This window comes from Chlorocebus sabaeus, chromosome 20 (assembly GCF_047675955.1).
Source record: "Chlorocebus sabaeus isolate Y175 chromosome 20, mChlSab1.0.hap1, whole genome shotgun sequence".
NCBI classification, from domain to species: Eukaryota; Metazoa; Chordata; class Mammalia; order Primates; family Cercopithecidae; genus Chlorocebus; species Chlorocebus sabaeus.
In genome coordinates, this window is record NC_132923.1 from 33,132,036 (window position 1) to 33,153,406 (window position 21,371).

The following is a 21,371-nucleotide window of genomic DNA, read 5'->3' on the forward strand; positions in this document are numbered from 1 at the left end:
TACTGATTCACAAAAGAAAAAAATGTAACCCTAACAGCTACTGATAATCTTCTAACAACTTAGTATAATTCCTTCTACTCGTTTCTCTTCCTATATTATTCATATATATTTGTAAAAATTGAACTCAGCATTACCATTCATATTGGTTTGTAATGGTTAGCAATGTTTAGTTAACTTTTTTGTGTGATTGTATGTTGTTCTTTTAAATCATGTTTTATAGGATTCTGACATTGCCTAACACTGTGCATCTATGTATCTGTACCTCCTGTGACATTATATTGTTGTATCTACCTATGGATTTATACTTCTTCAGAAGTAATCTAAATTTCTCTTCTGTATGATTTCAGAAGGCTTAGTCTGCAAAATGATCTTCACTTCTAATGTCACCAAGTTACCCCCAAATGCTTATATGTCCTACAAATTTGTGTGGGTTGCTGATTGCCATTTTAGTTCCCTACTTTTCTTGCTTTACATTCCCCTCTTCTGCCACTTTTTGGTGGGTGTAGCAATCGTGTTTCAAATATGGATGTGGGTTCATTCCTTAATTTTCTCCCTCCTTTACCTCAGCATTTAACAGTAATGTATTAAACACGGGAAATAATAGAAGAAAGTTTCAATACATCTTTAAAAATAAAGCTTGAAACTAGGTATGAATACTCCCAGAGTTTATAGTTAAGTCCTTTTTGGTGTTACATGGGTAACCCATTGGCCCCTTCTCTCTTTACTTTCTGCTTATAGAATTCGCTTCTTATTAAAAAGGAATGCCTTTGAGAAAGTTTATTTTCCTAGATGTTCAAGTCTCAATTCCAAATCCCTACTTTCCATCACGAATTTCCTTCCTTCCAATGACAGTTGGAATGCCAACTGCCTTTGGAAAAACCTTGACTCCTATTAATATGAATAGGTCTTGTTCTAAAAAGCACCACCAGGGAATATCCAACAAGGTATACCCACTAGGACACAGTATCATTCTACACTGGTAAATTTCCCAATGTGGAAGAATACCCTGTGAGGGAATTACAGCTGAATAATCCAAGTTGGGCTCCAGCAACCTCAGTCCTGCTCCCAAAGAATCTCTCCATTTGCTTAAGCTCAAATTTTACCTTCTCACTTTTATCTAGTGTCTTGTTTTGATTTATTCCTGTGTGTAACTCTTTGAAGAAGGATAGGCAGACAAAGGAGACAGATATCATATCTCTGCAAAATGAGTACTTTTGAGAGACATTGTCTTAATCTAAATTTAACTAAGATTTATTCTTATAAAAGAAGCAAGCAACATTAATGCAACTTCTCGTACGGTAAAGAAAGTATTTACAACACTATACAAAATAGGTAACTCTTCATCTTTTTACATTTTTTATCCCAAATTAGGATCTTTGCTTTACTTTTTTTAACCAAAGGCTTATTAAATTATTTCTACATTCAGAAAATAATGAAACAACATCCCACAAATTTAAAGCTTTCTTCTGCTTCTGTCAAGATTTAAAAAGCTTTAACTATTTTTAGATAGCAAGTTTTAGATAATCTTAGCTAGATTGTTTATTGTGTTTAATTAAGTCAGAGAATAGCTATATCTTATGAACAAAAACAATATCTTATACTATTCTTGGTAATTTTTATGGCATACTTAACCAATGTAAGGCTAGCATCTGGTCAATATTTGCTAAATAAAAGATTTTGGTCAGTATAGTTATTCAGTAACACCACAATTACCTAAAATTAAACAAACTAGCAGCCTATCCTATATAAAATACAACCTAGAAAGAAAAATAAATAATTGGCAAAAGTCTCTGAGCAGTGCAAATAAACGTAAAAAAAATAAAAAGTAATGCAATAAAGCTTATCCCATATATGCAGAACTTCTCCCTACCCTACCATTTCTCAAACACAGTTTGAATTGGGTTACCTCACCTTACTTCAAGGCTAAACTCATATTGGCTTGAAGTAGTCATGATCTGGTAGTGATCAGGACTGCTGATCCAATCAAAGTACACTTCAGGGCTTCTGTGGTGAAAATTCCAAGACAGATCCTCTCTTCAACACTGGACTTGAAATGACCAGTATTTTGAAAGTAGCAAGATATTTTGCTAAAGGAGAGAAGATGGCCTAAGATCAGAGTCTCTGAAGGGAGTAGAGCCTGAAAATGTATTATGGTCAAGTTTACTTTCTGTCCTGGGAATAACTTTACCCATATGATAGCCAGTGTCTTTTTTTTTTTTTTTTTTTTTTTCTCTGTCCTCCAACTTTGTTGAGTTTCCTGTCACTTGAAATCAAAATAATCCTTACTGATTGATTTATTTATAAGTGATTTAATTGGTTATTTATTTAAATTCACATATTTAGTTTATGAACAATTCTAAAAGCCTCTGTTTTGTGGATTTCAAGCAAACACTAGAAATGGAAATTTGAAGAATGATGGGCAGGCCCATTTTCGTTAGTAAGCCATCCAGTCAGTCAGTGTTTGTTAAACATATGAGGCTGGAAGATTTATGAAGGCATTGGAACATGCCTTCCTTATGTATGTCTTTGTCCTCATCCTTAAAAAAGGTCTTGCACACTGTACCTGCTCAATTAATATCTATTGAATAAATGAATAAAACAATCATAATTTTGTATAAGAATTTAGTATTATAATTTAGTATAAAAATCAGGATTATTTAAAATATTTGATAAAGAAAAACAGATATATATGTATGGTTAATACATGAAGCTACAGATAGTATAAATGGGTAAGAAAAAACTCTTATTATTAGTTTGTGATACTAAGAGATTACTTTATTCCTCTGAACCTCATCTGCAAAATGTAAATAATATAATGGTGAGCTAATGAAGTTCTGTGAGAATGTAATGAAATAATTTATGTAAAGTGCCCCATTAGAGTTCAGTGTATATTAGCTACTATTGTTGTAATGAATAAATCAACTTTGCCTTAATTTAATAATGCTTGGTTGTTACTGTTTTGTTATAAAATTTAAAATGTTTTTGAAAACTAAAGTTTATAGTTAAATTTGACACTAAGTATATTCAGTCACGTTTGGATTTACATATTCATTATTATTAAGTAATCATATCCAATTTTCACATAAAATGTTTCAATTTAAGAATATTGCTGGCAGATACTTTTATAGAATACCTAACAACAACAATGTTGAAAATCTTCATTGACTTGTCCAACTGTACTTTTTTATAGTAGATACAATTTATTACAAAAGAAATAGAACTAGAGCTAATTAGAGCTACAGTCATAAGAATCAAGAACATTTTAATAAAAGGAGACAACTTTCTAGTTGAATGTCTTCAACTAGAACTAATTAGAACTACAGTCATTAGAATCAAGAACATCTGAATAAAAGAAGAAGAAGACAAAAAATTATTGAAAATCTTCACTTCTGCTAAGTAAAAACCAAAGAGAGCCTGAGAATCATCTCATTAGGGCTTTTCCAATTAGAAAATTCTAAATAAACACAGAGTTAGTACAAAAGATGGTGAAACAAAAAAAAAAACAATTTGCATCTTAATTTACCCTGTCCAAGTGTGCTTTAAGTATGTTCATGTGTTGTATTTTTTCTTTCATGTTAAAAGTACATATCAGAAAAGTAAATACTCACGAATCAAGTACTACTTTTGTCCACTGTTACCTGCTATCTTAATTTCTTTTCTCTTGTGTACTTACACTGTTATAGATACAAAATAGATATGTATCTACCTCACTGGTTTGGAGTATATAAGATATGTGTATATATATACACACACAAGTTGAGTATCTCTTATCCAAAATGTTTGGGGCCAGAAGTGTTTCAGATTTTAGATTATTTTCTGATTTGGTAATATTTGTATATACATAATGAAGCCTCCTGGGGATGGGACCAAAGTTTATAACATTTATTTATATTTCATATATACTTTATACATATAACTGAGAGCAATTTTATATAATATTTTTAATAGTTTTGTGCGTAAACTTTATATACACTGTGCCATCAGAAAACAAAGGTGTCACTATCTCAGTCACCCATGTGGACAATCTGTGGTTGGTTGCCATCACGATTATCCTTGACTCTGAATTTATGTGCTACCAATAAACAATTGTTTTCTTACACTTATTTTCACATAGATACTTAATAGTAAAAAATAAAGGCATACCATTAATACAGTAAAGAAAAAAAAAAGTAATATGTTCAAGGTAACTAAGGAGCACAGTAGCATCAGCAGAATACCTGTATCAGCTATTAAACAACAGCAGCAACAAACAATTGCAGGCTTTCAGTCTCTACCGACAATTCTGCATTTTGATTAATAGGTTACTGTATACTGTATTTTTTCTAAGTTGAGAAAAAATATTAGAAGCAGATGAGAGACCAAGAAGTGAGTCTTTGGGATGAGGGCTTTTTCTTCAGACACATCTGCCTCATTAACAGTGTTTTTTGCTTTAGATATCCCGTTTTTATTTTATAAACTGACATCATTTTTTTTTCTGTTATGACTGTATGCTTCTCTAGTCCTTCAACAAGCCCATACACATTTTTATAATGATGTCTGTAGGTACTTTTTCTGTAGTGTTAACCTTATCTTCATTGTTACTATTATCATGATCACCTTGATTCAGAATCGTTTTGGCTACTTCACCATCAGTCAATCAATAAACAATTGGAGCCACTTTATCAGTGTTCAAAATATCTTCAATATCCACTTCTTCCAGCTTACTGTCAGACTCTGATGCTGTATTTTTTTGCATATGTAAGGAAGTTAGATTTTCTTTTTCACGTGACATGGAAGTACTTCAAAGTCACCACCTAGTTCATGATCGTCATTGAACGTAGTCACAGGCCAGAGGTTGTGCCTGGCATGCACAACTGTCTTTAGTTACTATTTTCCAAGCATTAGCAACAGAATATAAGACATCCTTCATGCTAAAGTCTATCAAAAACTTTTCCAGCCCTCTTTTCACTGCTGCTAGCATGTTGTTCAAGAAAGTGCTTTTGCATTTACTGTTCATTGATCTATGTAGACCCTGGTGTCATGGCTGAATTAATGAAGTCACCTTTGAAAGAAAATACATGACATGAATATTATTTTGATGAAAGTTTTAGCTGGAGGATGAGCAGAACAATTGTCAAGGAATAGCAAAATCTTGCAGTTGCCATTTAGTCCAGCATCCCTACAGTGAGCATGAACCACTAGTACAAAATGTTTGTGAAACCAATCAGAAAAGATATTTCTGTTGATCTATGCATTTTTGTTAGCATAATAATGGACTGGCAAGAAATTCACTCCTTGAAAGCAGCGAGGACAAAAGCTTTTGCCTATCACGCAAGTCTACCTATATGCACATCTGCTATAATAGCACACCCTAGCAGTTATTCTGTCCTTGGCATCCTGAATTCCTATAGGGGCCGTCTCATCAGTTGGTGCCACCATCTTTCTGGGGTAATAATGTTAGAACAGGGTTGTTTCCTGAGCATTCTAGACATGTTCTGGCATTAGATTTTCATCAGCAGTGACCTTGGCAACCTTATTAATGAATTGAATTTCTTTGCTGTTTTGTGATCAACAGAGAGTTTATCTCTAGAAATCTTTAAAAATGTAATGTCATATATTTTCTTAAATTTATTCAACCAGCCTCTTGCATATTCACAGTTCTCTTCAATTTTCAGGTAATCGTAATGAATTTTTGCATGTTTCTTGATCAGCATAACATTAAGCGGCCTGTGTTCACTGTGATGCTGATAGATGCACTATTTCAATACACAACTGAAATCTTCATTTTTTAGCTTTATTCAGTGCTTTTCTATTTTTTATTAGCTGCTGTTCACTACTTTCAGCACATAACTTCAAGCATTTATTATTTTATCTCTTCAGGTCATATATGGTTATCCTTACTATACCATACTCTTCTGTAAGAATATTCACACTTCCAGCACCATCTGATTTCTCTAACAGCTTGATTTTCTGTGCTATAGAGAAACATAAATGCTTCCTCTTTTTTTTTTTTTTTTTTTGGATCACTGCTACCAATGTGTCTATCCACGGGTCTTTTTGACATTTGAGTAGTATTTTCACTTAGAAGAGAATTATAAACAATAAAGAAGATCACAGTAAATAATGCTTGTAAGTCTTGGCCCCATGTGGAGCATCATGGGAACCTGCTGTTGGCACCTCCCATTTTATTACTGTTTGTGGGTATGCATGCATAAGGAAATCTGGGCATGTACAGAAAAGATATATCATGGCTGAAGGGAATTGGGAGAGTATTTGCTCCCCTGGGGATGATGAATAAACTTTGTGTTGTATGACTGTGTTTTTTGTAACATGTCACATGAAGTCAAGTGTGAAGTTTTTTACTTGTGGCCTCATGTCGACGCTCAAAAATTTTGATTTGTGGACCATTTGAGATTTTGAATCTTTGAATGAGGGATGTCCAACCTGTGTATACATGACACATATGTATACATATATGTATATACATATGCATATATGTACTGGAAATGTAAATAAATAGTTCAATATTTATAGAAAATTAGGTTTTTGGTGATTTTTTCACCTGTATGGTGGATTGAATTATTTGCTTTAACCCCTTTGTGAAATTATTTGCCATATAACCTTTTAATTCCACCCATACACACAAGAAAATACTCTTCCTTCATTACACTTTGATGTTGAGCTCAATCATGTGACTTGCTTTAGCCAATAAGATTTTAGAAGATAAGACACAATGTGTTTTTGTGAATGCATCCTTACCCTCCAGCTGTTTGCCATTACCACGAGAATAATAATCTTGGCCAGCTGTTGGCTCCATAAGAAGAATGGCAAAAGTGTGATGCCAACCCACCCCAGCAAAAATTAGAGACATTTTAAAAATATTCCTTTCAGAAAATCTTCTGGATTTTCTTTCTTTTTTTTTCTAGGCTGGAATAGATGCCTCTTCTCATATCTTTGTAATTATTCTCTCCATAGCTTTATCACTGATTTTACCACAATATACTAAGATTGCTTTTTACTTTGTTGTAATCTTTCACCAGACTAACTTTCTATGCAGCTGGAAATATCTCAAAAATTTTGGAAAAAACATCTCTGCCTTGATACCATAGTAGCTAAATAAGTATCAAATAAATTAATTAATTTTAGGGACTAAGTCTAATATGCAAAGTGAAATTACATTCACACTGAAATGATTCAATAAGATCTTATAGTCAATTGACTGACTTGTCCCAGTTTTTACTTCCTTGTAATAGTAACATATGTCTACACCTTTGTCATGTGTCAAGGTAGAGGAAGTATTTCAGCCCTTAATTTTGGACTTAGACATATGCCTTGCAATGGCCCATGGACTATTAGCAGACATGACACAAGTACAAGCCTGAAAAATAACGCAACAGTTGAGCCTACCCTCGGACTTGTTATTGTCATGTGCAAAACATGTCCTGGGTAACCGATTAGTCCAACTGGTCCAAGAAAAACACACCAAGAGAACTGAGATCTAACTTATTTATTTATTTATTTATTTATTTTTGAGATGGAGTCTCGCCCTGTCGCCCAGGCTGGAGTGCAGTGGCCGGGTCTCAGCTCACTGCAAGCTCTGCCTCCCAGATTTACGCCATTCTCCTGCCTCAGCCTCCCAAGTAGCTGGGACTACAGGCGCCCGCCACCTCGCCCGGCTAGTTTTTTTTTGTATTTTTTAGTAGAGACGGGGTTTCACTGTGTTAGCCAGGATGGTCTCGATCTCCTGACCTCGTGATCCGCCCGTCTCGGCCTCCCAAAGTGCTGGGATTACAGGTTTGAGCCACCGTGCCCGGCCGGATCTAACTTATAATTTGGAGCAAAACTCAGCCTAAATCAGCCAGCCTCTCGTAAGCACACAGATTTATGAGGGAGAATCAATGGTGGTTATTTTTTGCTTCTCAGTTGCAGGGTGGTTTGTTACAAGAATGACTGTGGCAAGAACTGATACTCATCTATGAAGAGATTTTTTTATTCATGTAACTAATGAATCAATCTCAGTTTATTTTGTATCCAAAGAGAAATTTCCTTAATCAAAATGAATCCAGAATGTCTTATTCACAGAGTTAAATTAAATCACCATGTTAACAGATGGATGGTCACAATTTTAAGTAATTTTAACTGATAAATAACATTACCTACTTCTTCCTCTAAATATTTACATAGGTATACGTACACATGTACACATGTATACATGTATACATCTACATAATTATTAAACTGAAGTTTAGGTATGTGATCAATACTGCTGCATATGTATGTCCCATCTTCTCTTTTCTCCTTTCATGTAGTTTCTCAAAAGGCCATCTGGACTAAAGAAGATAGTTCCCAGTCTCCCTTCAAGCTAAGTGAATTTGTGTACTGGACAACAGGATGTCGGAAGACATAATCTCTGCCACTTGTATGTAATACCTTAAAGGAAAGGAAAATACTGCTTCTTCCTCTTTTACCTTTTTACTATTATCCAGAATTTGGATAGGTGGTAGTAAGCCATTTAAAAATCATGATGAGCAAAACATTGGATAAAAGAAGGCTGACTCTGATTATTTTGTATAGCACAGCTACCATATTAGCTTGGGCCTTTAATTCATGTGAGAATAAATGTCTATCTTGTTTAAGCCATTGCTAATACTCTATATAAAATGTATGTCATAAAAATGCAAGGTATATATCCTATTCATTTGAATTACTCTAGGTGGCCTAATTTTTTAATTAAATATTTTTTAAAATTGTAAAATTAACATATGTTTGTTAATGTACTTGTTCATTAAGTAAAAAATATAAATTTTACTGTCTGCATTCTCCTGTCTAGAAATTGTCATGAGTTTGGTACTATTATTGCCTTGCCAGACTAGGCTAGTTTTCCTTACCCTACTCCCAACTGTGTAAGGCATTAGATGTCAAATATATGTCACCAAAGACAGTGGTGGCAAGCAATGCAAGGGTTTTTCACTCTCAGGCATAGGCAAAGTGAGTTTGGAGACCACAAACAAGAAGAAGGGAGAGGAAGAGAGAAGAGGGGAGGGGAGAAGATGGAAGAAATAAATATATGATAGAATACTACCTGCTGCATTTTTGAAGGCTGAAGGTGAACTAATATTGTGTGTCTTTCCGTAGTAGGAGTGGACATTGGAGAGTGAAGCTGAGATCAATAGCAGGCAGGGGTAGCATGGCTTGCACATGATTTATCTGTTAGGCATAGCAGATGTGATTGAGACAGGGATGGGTACCTGACAGTTTTTTTGGCATGTTCTTTTCTGTTAGTGACTTATTTCACTCAGCTCTTTCTCACAGGTGGATATAAATCAAGTTCAAATTTACTGTTGCACTAAAATTGATTACATTTAAGGAGAATTGTAGAGACTGGGCCATTTAGCCCGAATATATGATCAAACCTTATTCCGGATGCTTTTGTGAGAGTGTTTCTGCATAATAGCAACATTTAAATCTGTGGATTTTGAGTAAAGCACATTGCTCTTTGTAATGTACATGGGCCTTATTCAATCAGTTGAAGGCCTGGAGAGAACACTGATCTAAACCACACACACACCACACACACACTGTCACACACACACACAAACATATACACATCTTATTGGTTCTGCTTCTCTGGAGAACCTTGACATATAGGGGACATACCAAAGTAGTTACTAGATATGAAGTATGTTCATATGCATTTTCTAGAAGAAACTTGTATTCTACATAAAAGTAAAATGATGATGGTGATGAAAATGATAATTGCCACTAGATACTTAGATTATATTATAATTCACTTTAAGAATTCACAGTGTTATATTGTCATTAACACATTACCTGCCATCTATCCTGGCTCTTATGTGTTATTTATTAATTTACCACACAAAGCTATTGTGTATAGTGAACTAGTTGAACCATAAATAAAATAATTTACTATGACAAGTAAACAGGAATATTTACCCAGTAAGGTTTACCTTCAGTTTTGTCTGCAACCAGTGTAAAATGCTGTCTTGTATTAATGAATAGATTCAGTGAAGCTAGCCAAAGCACCTGCCAAAAACACCTTAAAAATGTTTCTTTTATGGAACTTAAAAAAATTAGTGTTCAAGATGTTAATTCAAAGTGTTCAGGGAACAAGCACATACCTTGTGTTAAACAGTATTTATATGAAGTGGGAATTCAAATTACTGAGACTTAATTGTGTGAAGGTAGCTGGAACATATAAATAACTTTGGGGTAAGGTGTTTGGATAAGGCACTACTCAAGCAAAGACCTTCTTTCTTTCTTTCCTTTTTTTTTTTTTTTTTTTTCCGCTTCATGAAGTATCTTTCTAAGTTTCCTTTTAGAAAAATGCTTTCTAAAAGGATATGGATACTTTTCTAATATATCATGGATAACAGGAAGTGACAATAATAATGATGGCAGATGCTTATAAATATGTGGGTCAAAAATGAATGTTCTACGAGTTTTAGGTGGAAGCTTACTCAAGATGGGATACTCCGTGAAAATCTTTTCCCAAATATTTGGGTCTTCCATATTGATACCCATCCTTACCGCCTGTATCACAGGGAAAGATGACTTAGGTAAATACCTTTCTTATGCTTTAATTTCCATCCACTCCCATTTCATCAAGGATATTGTTTCACAAATTACCTTTTTTTTTTTTTTTCTTGGCTTCCTTTTCTTGCTCTTTGCTGTCTCCTTCAAAAAATGAATGCATGTAATCAATTTCTCCTGTCTTAAAAACATCTCCCTTAATTCTGTGTACCCCAACTACACTCAGTCTTCATCCCCCAACCATGCTTTTTGTCAGGGGTGTACAGGTTTGCTCTCTCCGAGACTTTATTTAGTCATTCAGCCTTAGGGATTAGTCTTTGAATACATTATAAAATTTAATTCTTAAGTATCTGACAAACTACATGTAGATATTTCCTACTCCTAATTTATAGATGTGGAAACTGAGGCTGAGAGAGGCTGAAGGACATGCTGAAGGCAGCTGGAATCCAAAGCCTGCCCACTAGAATGTGGATATTGTCATCCTCATCTAAAATGTTCAACTGGAGCTCATTGATTGGGTGCCTACTCTACTACTATGTATCAGGCACTATCAAGCTTTTTACCCATTTTTTTAGTCTTCATGACATTCCATATGAAATGGGTACTCTGATTTGTCAACTCTGTAATTCTCTCAAATTCAAAATGAAATGGTTTTTATAAAATTGTCAATAAAGTGAACACGATTTTTTCTTTGTATTTATTCCCCATATTACTTATTGCTTCTGAGCACTCTTTTTGGAGGAAGATGTCTTCATGTCTTACATATATTTGTAACAGAAAAATTTGAAAAATTCGTATATAAAGGAGAATGTAAACATCAACAATCATCTTACTATTCAGATGATTATCATTATCATTTTACTGTATATATTTTCAATTTTTATCTGGTACACATTCACACACACACACATACACACACACACACACATATTTGGAAAAGCAATATCTTCTTTCCTCACCCATTGCCAGGTACATAGTTGAGACCTTTTAGGCATGTTAACAAGAGAAAAACATATACACTTATTTAATGTAAGTTTTACATGACATTAAAATCACATTCATGCCTTTTGGAATGAAGACCCAAATAAACGAGAAAAATCTGTGTATTTTCTGGTCAGCCACGGAGAAATATGATTGGAGAACAAAAGGGTATAATCTAGTAAAAAACTGGGGGAAACAGCAAGACACGTTTGTTCAGATTCTGTTTGGCATCTCTGTGCCTTCAGACATGAGAACATTCCTTTCCTCCAAGTATAGAGAGGATCCTTTTGGAATGAGAGCCTTATTACTCACTTTGAAGGAAAGTCAGGTAAGTTTTGCAGCCTGCTGCAGGGGAGCAGAGTGGGAAAAGGGGTGCAAGTGACCCTCTTGCTTCTGCTGTTCCTTCAAATACCAAGGTGCTATATGAGGTAGCATATTCTAAACTCCATCATAAATAGGTAGTGGTTTCACAGAATGACTCTTCTGTTAGGTATTTAACCAGTAGCTCTATTATTGGATTTTTAGTTTGTTTTTGAAATTTTATTTGGCTATTTTTAAAAATGCTATGGTTTTCCTGAGGATAATTTGCCAAAAGTATAATTTCAAGTCAAAAGTTACTCATATTTTCATTTGCGTTTTTAACATTATTACTTTTTAAGGTTTATTTTAGGTTCACAGGTACATGTGCAGGTTTGTTATATCGGTAATTGTGTGTCACAGGGGTTTGGTATGTGGATTGTTTTATCATACAGGTAATAAGAATAGTACCTCAAAGATAGTTTTTTGATCTTCTCCCTCCTCCTACCGTCCACTCTCAAGTAGGCCCCAGTGTCTGTTCTTCCCTTCTTTGTGCTCAATGTTTAGCTCTCACCTGTAAATGAGAACATATGATATTTCATTTTCTATTCTTGGATTAATTAACTTAGGATGATGGCCTCCAAGTTCTTCCATGTTGCTGCAAAGGAAATGGTCTCATTCCTTTTTATGTCTGCATAATTTTCCATGGAGTATATGTACCACATTTTCTTTATCCAGTCTACCACTAATGAGCATTTAGGTTGATTCCATGTCCTTGCTATTATGAACAGTGCTATGATGGACATATGCATGCATGTGTCTTTATGATAGGTTGATTATATTCCTTTGGTTATGTACTCAGTAATGGAATTGCTCAGTTGAATGATAATTCTGTTTTGAGTTCTTTGAGAAATCGCCACACTGCTTTCCAGAATGGCTGAACTAATTTACATTCCTAACAGCAGAGTATAAGAGTTCCTTTTCGCCACAACCTTGGCAGCATCTGCTATTTTTTGACTTTTTAGTAATAGTCATTCTTACTGGTGTAAAATAGTATCTCATTGTGGTTTTGATTTCCACTTTTCTAATGATTCATGGTGTTGAGTATTTTTTTCATATGCTCATTGGCCAGGAATATGTCTTCTTTTGAAAAGTTCTGTTCATTGCCCACTTTTTTAATGAGGTTGTTTGCTTTTTGCCTGTTAATTTGTTTAAGTTCCTTAAAGATACTGGATATTAGACCTTTGTCACATACGTAGTTTGCAAATATTTACTCTCATTCTCACAGAGTGGACTGTTTACTCTGTTGATAGTTTCTTTTACTGTGCAGAAGCTCTCTGGTTTAATTAAATCCCATTTGTCAATTTTTGTTGAAATTGCTTTTGGCATCTTTGTCATGAAATCTTTGCTAGGGCCTGTGTCCAGAATGCTTGACCCTCCTTCAGATCACCTAAGCAAAGTCCTTACTAACACCCCCTTACTGTAAAGTTCTATAATTCTCCATATTATCCCTTCTTTCTCACTGCAAAAAGTTATAACCCTAACTTGTTCAACTATAAGTGTGTTTCTGGTGGTCTTTGGCTGAAGACCATTGATCACACATAAGAGTTATCAACCTACTCAGATTTTTATTACTTTTGTTCAACATCAATTATTATCCCTTTTACCAATAGTGAGGGTACTTTTAAAATGTCATAGCTAGGCCAGTCTCAGTAGCTCACATCTGTAATCCCAGCAGTTTGGGAGGCCAAGGCAGGAGGATCACGAGGTCAAGAGATCAAGACCATCCTGGCCAACATGGTGAAAGCCTGTCTCTACTAAAAATACAAAAATTAGCCAGGCGTGGTGGCATGCACCTGTAGTCCTAGCTACTCGGGAGACTAAGGCAGAATAATTACTTGAACCTGGGAGGCAGAGGTTGCAGTGAGCTGAGATTGCACCACTGCACCCCAGCCAGGGTGACAGAGTGAGACTCAGTCTAAGAAAGAAAGAAAGAAAGAGAGAAAGAGAGAGAGAGAGAGAGAGAGAGAAAGAAAGAAAGAAAGAAAGAAAGAAAGAAAGAAAGAAAGAAAGAAAGGAAAGAAAGAAAAGAAAGAAAGAAAGAAAGAAAGAAAGAAAGAAAGAAAGAAAGAAAGAAAGAAAGAAAGAAAGAAAGAAAGAAAGAAAGAAAAGAAAGGTCAGTTTGTCTTTTAAAATTAAACCAGAAAGGAAGGAAGGAAGGAAGGAAGGAAGGAAGGAAGGAAGGAAGGAAGGAAGGAAGGAAGGAAGGAAGGAAGGAAGGTCAGTTTGTCTTTTAAAATTAAACCTTCAAAAATTATGTATAGTTTTTATAGCTTCAAAAACTTCAGCTCTGTGTTTTTATTTATTTATTTTTTTGATTTAGTGATTGCCATATGTGTTACTTTCTATTTAATATCCTTCACTTATTGTGTTTACCAAACAAATGATCTTGGTTACTATTTAATTTACTTAAGATAAGTTCATTTAAGAGATCATTAGAGACACATTTGGAATTAGAATGCAACATTTAATAGCGTGCTGAGATAGTTAATGGTTTGTGATTTCAGAGTACAATGCTTAAACTTTATAATGCTGTATTTTTTAGCAGGACAAAATGTGATATAGTTATACTAATTTCCATATTGAACTACTGCCTAGAAGAATTGTTTAATCACCAGTTCCAAGGACAGTAATATTAACAAGATAAACATTTAAGTAAATGGAGCTTTTTAGTACTTTACTATCAATTGCAAATTCACTTTAATTTGGAAACTTTCTGATGAATTCCCTTTTTGCTTTTTTATCTAGCTTAATTAAACTAGTTTTGACTTTTTTTCTAAACTATTATATCAAAATGTCAGGGAGTGGAAAGAAATAATACCCCTATTGTACATGTTATAAATAAAATGCTTAATCTATCAAATATCAATTTATGTTTATCTTCTACTCTGTCATAAAATTTATATGTAACATCAATATGATATCATCTTTTTATGTTTAGGTAATTAATAGTCTAGGTAAACAATAATAAAACAATATGGTCAATGGAACTGTGAATATTTCATACAAAGTTAAATTTACATTTCTATCAACTAGATCTTTTTAACTATTATACTAGATCTATTAACTACCATGGGAAGCAAAATAAATAGGGAAATACTCTTTTTCTTCAAAATGCTTTTAATAAGACTTCGTTATTCTAACTTAACTGGAATTTGAATGTGGGAAAGTAATTGAAAATAATAATCACAAAACCTAATTGAGCACTTACTATTAATAATGGATTGTTGAAATGCTTCATATGTATTAATTCATTTAATGATCACAAAAATCCTCTAAGGAAAAGTGACATAACTGCTAAGTGCCAGCCTAAACCATGGTCTCCTCTTCCTTCTCAGCTGACAGACATTATTCATTTTCACTGAAGTCAGAAGTGGTCATGTGACTAAGTTCTAGCCAGTGGAATATGAAAGTGATCTGTGCTCCTTCCAGGTCTGGCCCATAAAAGCCTCCTACAAGTGATCCTCTATGCTCCTTTTGCTCTTATGGTTGACAGAAATGAAGATGTTTCCTAGGATGTCCTTGGAAGGCCTAGGTTATAAACGAACCACTACTGTCTTCGGTCATTGAAACTGAATTTCTGTTATAAAGTCAAACCTAATTGTAACTGATATGGTTCTTACACAACATATATGAAAAGGTCTTTTCGATGGCCGAATAGGAACAGCTCCAGTCTCCAACTCCCAGCGCGAGCGACACAGAAGACCGGCGATTTCTGCATTTTCAACTGAGGTACTGGGTTCATCTCACTGGGGAGTGCCACACGATCGGTGCTGGTCAGCTGCTGCAGCCCGACCAGCGAGAGCTGAAGCAGGGCGAGGCATTGCCTCACCTGGAAAGCACAAGGGGGAAGGGAATCCCTTTTCCTAGCCAGGGGAACTGAGACACACAACACCTGGAAAATCGGGTAACTCCCACCCCAATACTGCGCTTTAAGCAGACAGGCACACCAGGAGATCATATCCCACACCTGGCCGGGAGTGTCCCACACCCACGGAGCCTCCCTCATTGCTAGCACAGCAGTCTGTGATCTACCAGCAAGGCAGCAGCGAGGCTGGGGGAGGGGCGCCCGCCATTGCTGAGGCTTAAGTAGGTAAACAAAGCTGCTGGGAAGCTCGAACTGGGTGGAGCTCACAGCAGCTCAAGGAAACCTGCCTGTCTCTGTAGACTCCACCTCTGGGGACAGGGCACAGTAAATAATAACAAACGCAGCAGCTCTGCAGACGCAAACGACTCTGTCTGACAGCTTTGAAGAGAGCAGTGGATCTCCCAACACGGAGGTTGAGATCTGAGAAGGGACAGACTCCCTGCTCAAGTGGGTCCCTGACCCCTGAGTAGCCTAACTGGGAGACATCCCCCACTAGGGGCAGTCTGACACACCACACCTCACAGGGTGGAGTACACCCCTGAGAGGAAGATTCCAAAGCAAGAATCAGACAGGTACACTCGCTGTTCAGAAATATTCTATCTTCTGCAGCCTCTGCTGCTGATACCCAGGCAAACAGGGTCTGGAGTGGACCGCAAGCAATCTCCTACAGCTACAACCTACAGCTGAGGATCCTGACTGTTAGAAGGAAAGCTATCAAACAGGAAGGACACCTACACCAAAACCCCATCAGTACATCACCATCATCAAAGACCAGAGGCAGATAAAACCACAAAGATGGGGAAAAAGCGGGGCAGAAAAGCTGGAAATTCAAAAAATAAGAGTGCATCTCCCCCGGCAAAGGAGCGCAGCTCATCGCCAGCAACGGATCAAAGCTGGACGGAGAATGACTTCAACGAGATGAGAGAAGAAGGCTTCAGTCCATCAAATTTCTCAGAGCTAAAGGAGGAATTACGTACCCAGCGCAAAGAAACTAAAAATCTTGAAAAAAAAGTGGAAGAATTGATGGCTAGAGTAATTAATGCAGAGAAGCTCACAAACGAAATGAAAGAGGCGAAAACCATGGCACGAGAAATACGTGACAAATGCACAAGCTTCAGTAACCGTCTCGATCAACTGGAAGAAAGAATGTCAGCGATGGAGGATCAAATGAATGAAATGAAGCGAGAAGAGAAACCAAAAGAAAAAAGAAGAAAAAGAAATGAACAAAGCCTGCAAGAAGTATGGGATTATGTAAAAAGACCAAATCTACGTCTGATTGGGGTGCCTGAAAGTGAGGGGGAAAATGGAACCAAGTTGGAAAACACTCTTCAGGATATCATCCAGGAGAACTTCCCCAACCTAGTAGGGCAGGCCAACATTCAAATCCAGGAAATACAGAGAACGCCACAAAGATACTCCTCGAGAAGAGCAACTCCAAGACACATAATTGCCAGATTCACCAAAGTTGAAATGAAGGAAAAAATCTTAAGGGCAGCCAGAGAGAAAGGTCGGGTTACCCACAAAGGGAAGCCCATCAGACTAACAGCAGATCTCTCGGCAGAAACTCTTCAAGCCAGAAGAGAGTGGGGGCCAATATTCAACATTCTTAAAGAAAAGAATTTTAAACCCAGAATTTTATATCCAGCCAAACTAAGTTTCATAAGTGAAGGAGAAATAAAATCCTTTACAGATAAGCAAATGCTTAGAGATTTTGTCACCACTAGGCCTGCCTTACAAGAGACCCTGAAGGAAGCACTAAACATGGAAAGGAACAACCGGTACCAGCCATTGCAAAAACATGCCAAAATGTAAAGACCATCAAGGCTAGGAAGAAACTGCATCAACTAATGAGCAAAATAACCAGTTCATATCATAATGGCAGGATCAAGTTCACACATAACAATCTTAACTTTAAATGTAAATGGACTAAATGCTCCAATTAAAAGACACAGACTGGCAAACTGGATAAAGAGTCAAGACCCATCAGTCTGCTGTATTCAGGAGACCCATCTCACACGCAGAGACATACATAGGCTCAAAATAAAGGGATGGAGGAAGATTTACCAAGCAAATGGAGAACACAAAAAAGCGGGGGTTGCAATACTAGTCTCTGATAAAACAGACTTTAAACCATCAAAGATCAAAAGAGACAAAGAAGGCCATTACATAATGGTAAAGGGATCAATTCAACAGGAAGAGCTAACTATCCTAAATATATATGCACCCAATACAGGAGCACCCAGATTCATAAAGCAAGTCCTTAGAGACTTACAAAGAGACTTAGACTCCCATACAATAATAATGGGAGACTTCAACACTCCACTGTCAACATTAGACAGATCAACGAGACAGAAAGTTAACAAAGATATCCAGGAATTGAACTCATCTCTGCAGCAAGCAGACCTAATAGACATCTATAGAACTCTCCACCCCAAATCAACAGAATATACATTCTTCTCAGCACCACATCGTACTTACTCCAAAATTGACCACGTAATTGGAAGTAAAGCACTCCTCAGCAAATGTACAAGAACAGAAATTATAACAAACTGTCTCTCAGACCACAGTGCAATCAAATTAGAACTCAGGACTAAGAAACTCAATCAAAACCGCTCAACTACATGGAAACTGAACAACCTGCTCCTGAATGACTACTGGGTACATAACGAAATGAAGGCAGAAATAAGGATGTTCTTTGAAACCAATGAGAACAAAGATACAACATACCAGAATCTCTGGGACACATTTAAAGCAGTGTGTAGAGGGAAATTTATAGCACTAAATGCCCACAAGAGAAAGTAGGAAAGATCTAAAATTGACACTCTAACATCGCAATTAAAAGAACTAGAGAAGCAAGAGCAAACACATTAGAAAGCTAGCAGAAGGCAAGAAATAACTAAGATCAGAGCAGAACTGAAGGAGATAGAGACACAAAAAACCCTCCAAAAAATCAATGAATCCAGGAGTTGGTTTTTTGAAAAGATCAACAAAATTGACAGACCACTAGCAAGACTAATAAAGAAGAAAAGAGAGAAGAATCAAATCGACGCAATTAAAAATGATAAAGGGGATATCACCACCGACCCCACAGAAATACAAACTACCATCAGAGAATACTATAAACACCTCTACGCAAATAAACTAGAAAATCTAGAAGAAATGGATAATTTCCTGGACACTTACACTCTTCCAAGACTAAACCAGGAAGAAGTTGAATCCCTGAATAGACCAATAGTAGGCTCTGAAATTGAGGCAATAATTAATAGCCTACCAACCAAAAAAAGTCCAGGACCAGATGGATTCACAGCCGAATTCTACCAGAGGTACAAGGAGGAGCTGGTACCATTCCTTCTGAAACTATTCCAATCAATAGAAAAAGAGGGAATCCTCCCTAACTCATTTTATGAGGCCAACATCATCCTGATACCAAAGCCTGGCAGAGACACAACAAAAAAAGAGAATTTTAGACCAATATCCCTGATGAACATCGATGCAAAAATCCTCAATAAAATACTGGCAAACCGGATTCAGCAGCACATCAAAAAGCTTATCCACCATGATCAAGTGGGCTTCATCCTTGGGATGCAAGGCTGGTTCAACATTCGCAAATCAATAAACATAATCCAGCATATAAACAGAACCAAAGACAAGAACCACATCATTATCTCAATAGATGCAGAAAAGGCTTTTGACAAAATTCAACAGCCCTTCATGCTAAAAACGCTCAATAAATTCGGTATTGATGGAACGTACCTCAAAATCATAAGAGCTATTTATGACAAACCCACAGCCAATATCATACTGAATGGGCAAAAACTGGAAAAATTCCCTTTGAAAACTGGCACAAGACAGGGATGCCCTCTCTCACCACTCCTATTCAACATAGTGTTGGAAGTTCTGGCTAGGGCAATCAGGCAAGAGAAAGAAATCAAGGGGATTCAGTTAGGAAAAGAAGAAGTCAAATTGTCCCTGTTTGCAGACGACATGATTGTATATTTAGAAAACCCCATTGTCTCAGCCCAAAATCTCCTTAAGCTGATCAGCAACTTCAGCAAAGTCTCAGGATACAAAATTAATGTGCAAAAATCACAAGCATTCTTATACACCAGTGACAGTCAAACAGAGAGCCAAATCAGGAATGAACTTCCATTCACAATTGCTTCAAAGAGAATAAAATACCTAGGAATCCAACTTACAAGGGATGTAAAGGACCTCTTCAAGGAGAACTACAAACCACTGCTCAGTGAAATAAAAGAGGACACAAACAAATGGAAGAACATACCATGCTCATGGATAGGAAGAATCAATATCGTGAAAATGGCCATACTGCCCAAGGTAATTTATAGATTCAATGCCATCCCCATCAAGCTACCAATGAGCTTCTTCACAGAATTGGAAAAAACTGCTTTAAAGTTCATATGGAACCAAAAAAGAGCCCGCATCTCCAAGACAATCCTAAGTCAAAAGAACAAAGCTGGAGGCATCACGCTACCTGACTTCAAACTATACTACAAGGCTACAGTAACCAAAACAGCATGGTACTGGTACCAAAACAGAGATATAGACCAATGGAACAGAACAGAGTCCTCAGAAATAATATCACACATCTACAGCCATCTGATTTTGACAAACCTGAGAGAAACAAGAAATGGGGAAAGGATTCCCTATTTAATAAATGGTGCTGGGAAAACTGGCTAGCCATAAGTAGAAAGCTGAAACTGGATCCTTTCCTTACTCCTTATACGAAAATTAATTCAAGATGGATTAGAGACTTAAATGTTCGACCTAATACCATAAAAATCCTAGAGGAAAACCTAGGTAGTACCATTCAGGACAGAGGCATGGGCAAAGACTTCATGTCTAAAACACCAAAAGCAACGGCAACAAAAGCCAAAATTGACAAATGGGATCTCATCAAAGTAAAGAGCTTCTGCACAGCAAAAGAAACTACCATCAGAGTGAGCAGGCAACCTACAGAATGGGAGAAAATTTTTGCAATCTACTCATCTGACAAAGGGCTAATATCCAGAACCTACAAAGAACTCAAACAAATTTACAAGAAAAAAACAAACAACCCCATCCAAAAGTGGGCAAAGGATATGAACAGACATTTCTCAAAAGAAGACATTCATACAGCCAACAGACACATGAAAAAATGCTCATCATCACTGGCCATCAGGGAAATGCAAATCAAAACCACAATGAGATACCATCTCACACCAGTTAGAATGGCGATCATTAAAAAGTCAGGAAACAACAGGTGCTGGAGAGGATGTGGAGAAATAGGAACACTTTTACACTGTTGGTGGGATTGTAAACTAGTTCAACCATTATGGAAAACAGTATGGCGATTCCTCAAGGATCTAGAACTAGATGTACCATATGACCCAGCCATCCCATTACTGGGTATATACCCAAAGGATTATAAATTATGCTGCTATAAGGACACATGCACACGTATGTTTATTGCAGCACTATTCACAATAGCAAAGACTTGGAATCAACCCAAATGTCCATCAGTGACAGACTGGATTAAGAAAATGTGGCACATATACACCATGGAATACTATGCAGCCATAAAAAAGGATGAGTTTGTGTCCTTTGTAGGGACATGGATGCAGCTGGAAACCATCAT

The 21,371-nt window shown here is 36.4% G+C and overlaps 1 non-coding gene across 2 annotated transcripts in view; it reads left to right on the forward strand.

The window, feature by feature from the left end:
• The window catches only part of LOC103225894 (uncharacterized), a 110,015-nt gene that overhangs the window by 18,048 nt on the left and 70,596 nt on the right, over nucleotides 1-21,371 (forward strand). For both annotated transcript variants that reach the window (XR_005240374.2, XR_005240375.2), the window contains exon 2: nucleotides 8,289-8,398. This is a non-coding gene — a transcript (uncharacterized protein). The remainder of the gene's footprint in view (nucleotides 1-8,288; nucleotides 8,399-21,371) is intronic.